At 39.6% G+C, this 9,840-nt stretch overlaps 1 protein-coding gene across 7 annotated transcripts in view; it reads left to right on the top strand.

Moving 5' to 3' along the window:
* The first annotated feature begins 77 nt into the window (after nt 1–77).
* Nucleotides 78–9,840, top strand: part of CARF (calcium responsive transcription factor) — a 57,616-nt gene continuing 47,853 nt past the window's right edge. For 4 of the 7 annotated variants that reach the window (XR_010662434.1, XR_010662433.1, XM_065930785.1 and 1 more), the window contains exons 1-3: nt 78–174; nt 4,589–4,752; nt 5,250–5,371. The gene's annotated coding sequence lies outside the window, so the exon portion shown is untranslated. Of the gene's footprint in view, nt 175–579; nt 1,293–4,588; nt 4,753–5,249; nt 5,372–9,840 lie in introns of those variants that run through there. The other 3 variants (XM_065930787.1, XM_065930786.1, XM_065930789.1) reach the window with 3 other exon arrangements.

Below are 9,840 nucleotides of genomic sequence, written 5' to 3'. Positions count from 1 at the left end.
CCAGGTGAGAGGCGGGGAAACGAAAAAAAATAAAATAAAATAAAACCAATCAGAAAGGAAACGCGACGGTGGCTGATCAGGATCTTTTCTAAAGCGGCTGCGCTGCGCGCTCCCGGAGGGCCGCGCCTGCGCACTGTACTGGTCTCCATGGCGGGGCCTCGGAACCAAGACGAGGTTGAGTAGACTCGTTTTGAATTTTCTCCCCTCTGCTCCAGCACTTTGTGGACTTCCCTTCTCGCCCTCTAGGGCGCTCTGCGGCGGCGGGCCTGGGGAAGTCGGAGGTTTGGCAGAGCGGTCTACGCCGGCGGGCGAGACGCTACCTCCCACGCACCCCCCCCCCCCCTTTCTTTCTGCTGCCTCCTCCTCCTGTCACCTCCTGACCCGCCGGGTCCCTGAGCAGCCGCCAGCCCCCGCCCCCGGGCGCCGCGGGCCTCAGTGGCGCCTCCCGGGCCCCGCCTCGGGCCGTGTTCGGGGCCCCACCTGAAGGGGCCTATTGCCCCCTCCCCGTCCCCGCCCGGACAGGGGCCCCGGGCCCGGGACAGGCGGCTGGCAGAGGTGCAGGTTCGGTGTCGTGAGGAGAGCTGCCGAGCTTGAGGACGCATGGCCCGGAGGAGGAGGAGGAGGACTGGACCCCTGGGCGGGAGCGCCCACTGTGTGGTCCTTCCGCCCCGCTTTTCAGGGTTCTTTTTCTCTTTATGAGATCCTTTATACCTTCCTTAGGTCGCTCAGAGGGTAAAGCGTCTGCCTGCAATGCGGGAGAGCCAGGTTCAAACCCTGGGTTGGGAAGATCCCCTGTAGAAGGAAATGGCAACCCACTCCAGTACGCTTGCCTGGAAAATTCCATGGACCGAGGAGTCCATGGGATCGCAGAGAGTCGGACACGACTCAGCGACTTCACTTTCACTTACTTTTTTAACCATCCTTTTGGAAGGCGAAAGGTGTCCTCTCACACCTTCTCCTTGCGTTATTATTATTATTATTATTTTTTGGTTGATGCTGTTTTTTACTTTTTTTGGTCTTGACATTACCCAGAGGCCTATATCTTATTCTCAAACGGCCGGGAGAGCTATTCTAATGGAATGTAGTTGTTTTTCTGAGGGAGGATGGATGGAGAGATACTATCCCGCTCTCACAGTCGCTTTTTAAGGCGTTCACCAGAAAAGCTTCAAGAGGGAGGCTTAAAGAGACAGCATTTTAGAGTAAGGCACAAGTGGATTGCAAGATTGTGGGCAAAGCGGTCTGTGTGCAGGTGTAGACAACTTAAGCGTTCCTCTGTTACGTTGCTTAAAGAGGTGCTAGGAAAGACATATGATGTTTAAGTCAACCACAGACTATGAGAAGGAATTTGAGCGAAAAATAATGTTAATAGAGCGCAGTGATAATGAAACTAGGAGTATTTTCAGTTTACTCACCTTCCTAGAATGCGGGCTGTGGAACCTTAAGGCCTGGGTTCTAATCCTGCCTCAGCTTCTTATTTATTAACCTCTCTCTGCCACATCTTGGTCAGCAGTGAGATTAAGCGCCTCATAGTAGATGTCAACTATCCCATGGTTGTCCTTTATGTGAACAACTTAAGAAAGACTAGCTTCATGGTTAGAGGGGAATAAGAGAAAACCTCTGTGCTAATGAGTCTAGGAAAGGACTGTCCTTGCAGATAGAAGCGGTGGCCAGGTAACCACGTGATTCATTGTCATTGTGAGGGTTGTATGCATTATCGAGACTACCTGAAACTTGAAACTCTCAATTGAAATCTTGCTTCCTAATCCATAGTTTTGAATTTGGTAGAAGTAAAAAGAAATTTGACAGTTTCAAACACCATTTGCCTTTAATCATAAGTGATTCTTTAGTTACAGTAGTAAAATTGTCTGAATTTAAAATCAGAACCTGTAAATAAAAAAATTAAAAAAAAATAAAATAAAATCAGAACCTGAAATAAATCTTACAGATTTTTCAGATAATTTTTAGTTGATAATATAGTATTTGTTAAAATACAACTTTAAGTATGTAATCGGGTTAATTCATTTTTTAGCTATCATTGATTTGAAATTTATCAAAATAAGAAAATACTATTGTGATACTCAATACAGGTTCATCCTAATTTGAATGAAATGTTTTTCTATGATCAGTAAGATACAGAACCTAAATATGTGCTTAATAAGATAAAACTTCAACTTGCAAAGTAAAATGTTGATTTAACTAAAATACACTTTTCATTTGACTGAGACCTTTAGTTATGGGATACAGTATTCTGCCCCTTATATGGATATGTAACGAGATATATATATATATTATTTTTAGTTATAACACTTTTAGTTAAGGTGTTCCAAGATTCATGAACACCTAGTATGAGGGCTTTGGTTTTTTTTCATCAGTGGCTTATGTGTCATATTTGGTGTTTCCTTTATATAATACCTAGAGTAGTTAGTATTTTTACTTTTGAGTGTTTTTCTTAACTGTATTAGAACATTAACCTCAAGCTTTTGGTTCTAATGATTTCCTACATGATTCATTTACTAAGGTCTTTATGAAAACTGTTGTCTGGATAACTACACTTGGAAAATGTTTCTCTTTATTAAGCTTTTTTTTTTTCTGTATGCAATGGCATGGTATGGTATGATATTAATACAAAGATGGCGCGGGTTTTGGAGTACTATTGGTTTTGGTGATTTTTTTTCCCTCTTAGTTTTGAATCTGAGCTATAATGTTCTGTGATCTTAAGCAAGTTACTTGACATCTTCGGTTTTCTTATCTATAAATAGAGATAATAAGGTCTATCTCAGAATCATTGTGGAGATTAAATGAAATAATTTGTAAATCCCTCAAAGAGCAAAGAGATAAAAAGAGGTATGTACAGGGTAAGAAATGAGTAGAAACCAAGATTACAGGGAAGTTCGTAGAGAGGGCCGCTTCTGCTGCTAAGTCGCTTCCGTCGTGTCCGACTCTGTGACTCTGCAACCCCATAGATGGCAGCCCACCAGGCTCCCGTGTCCCTAGGACTCTCCAGGCAAGAACACTGGAGTGGGTTGCCACTTCCTTCTCCAATGCATGAAAGTGAAGTCCCTCAGTCGTGCCCGACTCTGCGACCACATGGACAGCAGCCCACCAGGCTCCTCTGTCCATGAGATTTTCCAGGCAGGGATACTGGAATGGGGTGCCATTTCCTTCTCCAGTAGAGAGAGCAAACCTTAAATAAAAGAAATACTGTGAATTCTTTTAAGTTTTTTTCACTGAAAAATGAAAAATTGAAATAGATTGTTTATTGTTTATATGTATTTGAGTATATTTACCATTTTGATGTTGCTCTAACACATTGTAACTTTCAAAGTCCATCTTTTAAAAAAATAAATTACTCTATAAAATATTTGAGAACTAGGAGTCTTGATGTAATTTTTGACACCACTAATTCATAGCAATTTTGTTTACATCATAGAAGGAACATTGTGTTGTTTACCTACCCTAAAAGATGAGAGAAATTGTATTTTCTAAAGTACTTTTGAGCAGTATTTTTTAATGTAGTTTAATAAAGGTCAGACACTGATTTTAAATATAAGATTTTAATATCTTTTAAATCTTGGGACATTAATCAAGGTACCTAGAAACTCTAAACTTAAGTGGCTTCATCTTTCAATTAACCTGTTTTGGGATTTACTCTTAGATTGTTGGTTTTTAACAGATAAATTTTACCACACAGAAGCCTCTAGAGAAAACAACAACAAAGCAATCAAATATTAAGACAAGTTTTTAGAACTTACAGTGAGAATTACCTTTAATGTTTTGAACAAATAAATTTACTATTGAATGAAATCAAAACAGAGGTAGCCCTGTTACAATGCATGGAGATTTGAGTAACTACAGAGTGAATGTCTTCCCCTCTACCGTGTATTCAATACATATGTATAAATAATAAAGAGCCCCTTTTTCCTATAAATTTAAAACATTGAATTAAAACATTCTAATTTAACAGTTTCTTCCTATTTGCTTTCAGTATAAGGTAAAATCCACTTTTTAAAATGTGACATGAAATATACTAGAAAGCAGTTTGCCAGCAAAATTTAATGGCCTTAGTGTGGGTTCTGAACTCCAATTATTTTTAACCCTCTAGATTATAGATTTAATACTCTCTTTTCTTTCTGTTCTCTTTATCCCATTCCATTACTACTTAGGAAATAAACTTGTCAATTTAATCCCAAGATTTTGTAGGAGGTGCTGTATGAGGAGTGGGGGGGGGCCTTTATTCTCAAGCTTCTGTGGCTCCGAATTAGTAAATATGTCCAGTCAGTAAATATTTCCCTTGTGGAGAAAAATGCAATTTACTGTGAATATCTTTGTTTCTGTAGTCATTACAGAATGTGAGTTTGAAACAAGGCCTTAGTCTGAATGCCCAGCACAGAGAGGTTAAGTCATCTATAGCTACCTGTTAATGGCAGTCTTCCCTAAAGGTAGTGCCAGTCTTTGGTTCACTTTGAGTTAATTATTGGGTTAACTATACCAGACTTGTAATGGCTACAGTAAAATCTGCATAACAAAAGCTAGTAGATTTCTCTATGTGTAGGAAAATAAATATACATTGAATACCTTCTCTTTACAGAAAAAATGCTGCTATGAAGACATAATTATAACTTTTGCATAAATGAAGTCACAACCATCATGATTTAGTGCTGCCCAAAGGAAGAAATTCAGTGGAAAAGAGAGTATTTCTGGGGATAGTAGAATGCGTGTGACCTGAATTTAAACTTGAGCTACTGCCTGAAGGTAATAATTTTATTTTTTGACTAATTGAAAGTAACAGCTCTATATAAGTTAACTATTGTCTATTACATATTAATGAAAAAGTTGAATTACACTTTATGTATAGGTACTTTGTTTTGTTTATGGTTACCAGTTGGAAGAGAACATTTTATTCCTAGCAATTTAGTCTTAATATCTTCATTCTTTGGAACTTTACTTTGAGGTGGTTAATTGAAATTTAGGGATAATAATCTATACTATGTACTGACATTGAGGTTAGATGGGAAATTTGGGTATTTTAAGTCACTGCAGTTGTCAGGATTGAGGAGTATAATGCAAATTGATGGAAGAATTAGGGAAGGCAGGAGTAATAGTTTTCACTTTATTCAAATTATTTTTTGAAAAGGATGTCTGTAATTTTAAAAGTATTTTTAATCTCCGTTTCAACAATAAATCAGGTCAACAGGTATTGACAACCACTTTTTCTTATAATAACCACAAAAACCTTTTTTATCATGTAGTACTACTCCATACTAAACATACTGCATAAAGGAAAATTTTGAGCTTTGAATTCCCAGAAGACAGTAGGAAAGAAGTTACCTTTCTTCCATTTGGAAAATTCCAGTCTGGTCAAAGTTCTGAAGTAAGTAGTTTATATTTGGCAAGCGTCCTGCGTTATTATCCCACCCCTTCACTAGTGGGGGCTTCCCCTGTGGCTCAGCCAGTAAAGAATTCACCTGCAATGCCGGAGACCTGGATTCAATCCCTGGGTTGGGAAGATCCCCTGGAGAAGGGAAAGGCTACCCACTCCAGTATTCTGACCTGGAGAATTCAGAGAATACAGTCCATGGGGTCGCAGAGAGTGGGACCCAACTGAGCGAACTTCACTTTCACTTTCACTAGTGCACTTCTCCAGGGCATTCATCCTGCCTTCCCTTGTCACTGCAGCATCTCACTCAGACCTGCAAAATCCCTTTTAAAGTACTCTGAGCCTCAAATGTACTTGCTTTCTAACCTCCAAGTTCCAACTTTTCAGGGTAGTTGTTTCTAACACATGTTAAAGGAAAAAAGTTATTTTATAAATATACACAAATTTGTTAATGACTGTTAATCTCTCCAGAGTTTTTCTTTTTAACAAAAAATTCCTTGTTAACTCCAATGAAAATTTCACTGATCAAATTTCAAACAGGGTAAGGGAAAGTAAATGAAGAAAAGTGTAAGTAAACCAATAAGGGATGATTTGCAATGGAATCAGGGCTCATCTTAGAAAACTGAGATTAAGTTTTCAGAATTTTTCCCCTAAGCTGTTTTCACTTTTTACCTCTCTGTCCTAAGGTCTACTTTTGGATCTGTTTACAGAATATTTTCTCAGTGACTGCCATTCCTGCATAGTTAGAATTCTAGCTTTCTCATGGGATCAGAGATGTTTAGATTTCTTGCAGGAGGGCTTTTGTGTGTTAGGGACTGCCTATGATTAAATTTCAACCAGGAATAGTTGAGAACAGAAATGAGTGAAGAATTTCTTTAGCACGTTTAGTTTGCTAACCTATCAAAAAACAAAACAAAACTTTAAAGCCATGACTAATGAAGAAAGGGATTCCTTGGTGGCTCAACAGTAAAGAATCGGCCCGCAATGCAGAAGACGCAGGAGATGCAGGTTCCATCTCTGAGTCGGGAAGATCCCCTGGAGAAGGAAATGGCAACCCACTCCAGTATTTTTGCTTGGAAAATCCCATGGACAGAGGAGTCTGGTAGGCTACAGTCCATGGGGTCACAAAGAGTCAGACATGACTTACAACAACAAGTGACTAACAACAAGTAAGTCTTAATGCCTCACATGTAAAACGACCAAGTAACTGAATCACAGGGTTGTTGAAAGGATTAAATAGAATGACATGTATAAAACACTGAGCCTAGTGCTTTACTGTGGTAAGTGCGCAATAAACGATAACCTTATAACTTTGAATGGCAAGCCTCAATTTACTTTTCTGTAAATTATTGATACTAGGTCCTGTATCACAGAATAAGAGTAATTATTAATAATTCTAGCTAGTAATTATTAAATGAGCTTCTGTGGTGACTCAGATGGCAAAGAATCTGACTGCAACCCAGGGTTTGATCCCTGGGTTGGGAAGATTCCCTTGGAGAAGGGAATGGCTACTCATTCCAGTATTCTTGCCTAGAGAATTCTATGGACAGAGGAGCCTGGCAAGCTGCAGTCAATGGGGGTTGAAAAAAATATGATAAGCATTCAACAAGCATTAAATTATTTTATAGCTATGATAATTAAATTCATAATCTTTATTCTCTGTTAATAGTGCTGATATTTAAAAATCAGAATAAAGTCTCAAAAATATTTCTTTTTTTTTTTCAGTCAAAGGTTTTTATTTCAGCTGCCTCAGGACTTTGGGTTTCTGCTTTCTGGTTCTGAACACAACCTAGATTTTCAGACCACTGGGAAAGGGCAATCCAGATTCCTTTATTTCCAACTCTTTGCGACCCCATGGACTGTAGCCCACCAGGCTTCTCTGTCCATGGAATATCCCAGACAAGAATCAAAAATATTTCTTAATATCATCATGTCTAGACAGTGAATATCTCAATGTATTTAATTTACTAAAAAAATTGTATTCTTGACAGCAGTTATTTCAATTTTAAGTCCCTCAGTAGGACTTGAATTAATTGGATCTAAACTCTGTGAAAGTTTTCTGTTTGAATAGTTATTTTGATACTCAAGGTACATTCAGTCAGTTCAGTTCAGTTCAGTCGCTCAGTCGTGTCGGACTCTTTGCGACCCCATGAATCACAGCATGCCAGGCCTCCCCGTCCATCACCAACTCCTGGAGTTTACTCAAACCCATGTCCATTGAGTCAGTGATGCCATCCAACCATCTCATCCTCTGCCATCCCCTTCTCCTCCTGCCCCCAATCCCTCCCAGCATCAGGGTCTTTTCCAGTGAGTTAACTCTTCGCGTCCAGTGGCCAAAGTACTGGAGTTTCAGCTTCAGCATCAGTCCTTCCAGTGAACACCCAAGACTGATCTCCTTTAGGATGGACTGGTTGGATCTCCTTGGAGTCCAAAGGACTCTCAAGAGTCTTCTCCAACACCATAGTTCAAAAGCATCAATTTTTATGCACTCAGCTTTCTTCACAGTCCAACTGTCACATCCATACATGACTACTGGAAAAACCATAGCCTTGACCAGACGGACCTTTGTTGGTAATGTCTCTGCTTTTTAATATGCTATCTAGGTTGGTCATAACTTTCCTTCCAAGGAATAAGTGTCTTTTAATTTCGTGGCTGCAATCACCATCTGCAGTGATTTTGGAGCCCCCCAAAATAAAGTCTGACACTGTTTCCAGAGTCTCCCCGTCTGTCTCCCATGAAGTGCTAGGACCAGATGCCATGATCTTAGTTTTCTGAATGTTAAGGTTTAAGCCAACTTTTTTACTCTGCTCTTTCACTTTCATCAAGAGGCTCTTTAGTTCCTCTTCACTTTCTGCCATAATGGTGGTGTCATCTGCATATCTGAGGTTATTGATATTTCTCCCAGCAATCTTGATTCCAGTTTGTGCTTCCTCCCGCCCAGCGTTTCTCATGATGTACTCTGCATATAAGTTAACTAAGCAGGGTGACAATATACAGCCTTGACGTACTCCTTTTCCTATTTGGAACCAGTCTGTTGTTCCATGTCCAGTTCTAACTGTTGCTTCCTGACCTGCATACAGGTTTCTCAAGAGGCAGGTCAAGTGGTCTGGTATTCCCATCTCTTTCAGAATTTTCCACAGTTTCTTGTAATCCACACAGTTGAAGGCTTTGGCATAGAAATTGAAGCAGAAATAGATGTTTTTCTGGAACTCTCTTGCTTTTTCGATGATCCAACAGAAATTGACAATTTGATCTCTGGTTCCTCTGCCTTTTCTAAAACCAGCTTGAACATCTGGAATTTTCATAGTTCACGTATTGCTGAAGCCTGGCTTGGAGAATTTTGAGCAGTACTTTACTACCGTGTGAGATGAGTGCAATCGTGCGGTAGTTTGAGCATTCTTTCGGATTGCCTTTCTTAGGGATTGGAATGAAAACAGACCTTTTCCAGTCCTGTGGCCACTGCTGAGTTTTCCAAATTTGCTGGCATATTGAGTGTAGCACTTTCACAGCATCATCTTTCAGGGTTTGAAATAGCTCAACTGGAATTCCATCACCTCCACTAGCTTTGTTCGTAGTGATGCTTTCTAAGGCCCACTTGACTTCACATTCCAAGATGTCTGGCTCTAGGTGGGTGATAACACCATTGTGATTATCTGTGTCGTGAAGATCTTTCTTGAAGAGATCTCTAGTCTTTCCCATTCTATTGTTTTCCTCTATTTCTTTGCATTGATCGCTGAGGAAGGCTTTCTTATCTCTCCTTGCTATTCTTTGGAACTCTGCATTCAAATGGGAATATCTTTCCTTTTCTCCTTTGCTTTTGGCTTCTCTTCTTTTCACAGGTGTTTGTAAACCCTCCTCAGACAACCATTTTGCCTTTTTGCATTTCTTTTCCATGGTGATGGTCTTGATCCCTGTCTACTGTACAGTGTCATGAACCTTCACCTATAGTTCATCAGGCTCTTTGTCTATCAGATCTAGTCCCTTAACTCTATTTCTCACTTCTACTATATAGTCATAAGGGATTTGATTTAGGTCATACGTGAATGGTCTAGTAGTTTTCCCTACTTTCTTCAGTTTAAGTCTGAATTTGGCAATAAGGAGTTCATGATCTGAGCCACAGTCAGCTCCCAGTCTTGTTTTTGCTGACTGTATAGAACTTCTCTATCTTTGGCTGCAAAGATTATAATCAATCTGATTTCAGTGTTGACCGTCTGGTGATGTCCATGTGTAGAGTCTTCTCTTGTGTTGTTGGAAGAGGGTGTTTGCTTAGAAGTCAGTCAATAAATGACAGTTAAATTAATATTAGAAGTCATCAGAATAATCAACTCTTAGGAACATAAAATCTTAGAACTGAGTGGGATCTTTAATGAACTAGTAATTGGAGTTCAGAAAAGTTGACATATTGGTTTTTTTCATCAAATCTAGACTGACCTTTTGTTCTTTACTACATGCAAGATGGTGAA

Source organism: Muntiacus reevesi, chromosome 3 (genome assembly GCF_963930625.1).
Source record: "Muntiacus reevesi chromosome 3, mMunRee1.1, whole genome shotgun sequence".
Classification (NCBI taxonomy): Eukaryota; Metazoa; Chordata; class Mammalia; order Artiodactyla; family Cervidae; genus Muntiacus; species Muntiacus reevesi.
This window is presented reverse-complemented; position numbering and strand designations above follow the sequence as displayed.